General features: G+C 42.0%; 1 non-coding gene across 1 annotated transcript; it reads right to left on the reverse strand.

The window, feature by feature from the left end:
* Positions 1-516: 516 nt before the first annotated feature.
* LOC127077005 (small nucleolar RNA R71) lies at positions 517-623 on the reverse strand. The gene has a single exon (XR_007786996.1). It is a non-coding gene; the product is annotated as a small nucleolar RNA R71 (small nucleolar RNA).
* Positions 624-1,744: the final 1,121 nt, after the last annotated feature.

The following is a 1,744-nucleotide window of genomic DNA, read 5'->3' on the forward strand; positions in this document are numbered from 1 at the left end:
GAGCCATTCTACTTACGAATCAACGATATCGAACTATATCTCCGAGTCTTACGACGAATTCGGGAATATCGTGCTGCAAACAATCTACCTCCTGTAGAACTTCCCGATTTCAAAAATATTTTCCCTTCGATACCCGAGATGGCAGAACCAGCTCGTGCTCTTCGAGATTACGCCGCTCCATCGCAAGATGAACCGCATTCAAGTATTGCTCCACCCGCAATCGAAGCAAACAACTTTGAACTCAAACCTTCACTGTTGCAGGCAGTGCAACAAAACCAATTCTCTGGAAATCCTACTGAGGATCCTAACCTTCATTTATCCGTATTTGTCGAATACGCTGATACTGTTAAAGCTAATGGTGTCACTTCAGAGGCAATTCGACTTCGTCTTTTTCCTTTCTCACTAAGAGATAGCGCTAGAAGATGGCTTCAATCTCTTCCTTCCAACTCAGTCACCACATGGAACGAGTTGAAGAAAGTTTTTCTTGCTCGATATTTTCCGCCCAGCAAAACAGCTATGTTAAGAGCCCAAATAAATGGATTTAAACAGAAAGACAACGAATCTCTTTTCGAAGCATGGGAAAGATACAAAGACATGATGAGACTTTGTCCACACCATGGTTTAGAGGACTGTTTAGTAATTCATACATTCTATAATAGTCTCCTGTACAACACGAGGTTAACAATAGATGCCGCCGCAGGTGGTGCACTAATGAACAAACCTTATGCTGATGCCTACCAACTTATCGAAAGCATGGCTCAAAACCACTATCAGTGGGGAAGCGAACGAACAATGGTGGAAAAACCTCAAACGAAAACTGGCATGTACGAGATAAGTAACCTTGATCATGTTAATGCAAAAGTGGATGCTCTGGTCCAGAAAATTGAAAGTTTAAATGTATCACCTCCAGCCACCGTGGTTGCCATAACTCAGAATTGCGAAGTCTGTGGAATCCAAGGTCACACTCCTGCAGATTGTCAACTCCTAACAGGAATCCAAGCGGAGCAAGTAAACTATGCTCAGGGAAGCCCTTACTCGCACACCTATAACTCAAATTGGAAGAATCATCCCAATTTTTCATATAAGAGTAATAATGCTTTATACGCACCTGGACAATCTCCAAATCAAGCCCCAGCTATACCTCCGGGATATCAGAAGCCGATTCCATCTACACCTAACAATAACGCCCCTAGGAAATCCAACTTAGAAATCATGATGGAAAACTTTATAGCTTCTCAACAGCAAACCAATAAAGATTTCTTAAACCAGAATATACACACTGGCGAACAAATAAAGCAACTAGCAAGTAAAGTAGATGCCCTGGCTACTCATAACAAAATGCTGGAAACACAAATTTCACAAGTAGCTCAACAACAAGCGCCTACCTCTGCCCCAACCGGTACATTTCCTGGCCAACCTCAACCTAACCCAAGAAGCCACGCTCATGCAATTATACTGAGAAGTGGAACGGAAGTGGAAGGACCGTCTGACCCAAGGATAGAAAACCAAAACTCTAAAAAGTCAACTGAGGAAGAAAGTGAACCTAAGGAAAAGGAAGAGAGTAATAAGGAAACCGTAGAAAAGAAGGAACCTTATGTACCTCCACCACCTTATAAACCACCTATCCCTTACCCTCAAAGGCTTATTAAAACCAAAGATGCGGGCCAATTTAAAAAATTTGTCGACCTACTAAAACAATTAAACGTCACAATTCCGTTTATAGAAGTTATTACGCAGATGCCCT

The sequence above is a fragment of the Lathyrus oleraceus genome, chromosome 4 (assembly GCF_024323335.1).
Source record: "Lathyrus oleraceus cultivar Zhongwan6 chromosome 4, CAAS_Psat_ZW6_1.0, whole genome shotgun sequence".
Classification (NCBI taxonomy): Eukaryota; Viridiplantae; Streptophyta; class Magnoliopsida; order Fabales; family Fabaceae; genus Lathyrus; species Lathyrus oleraceus.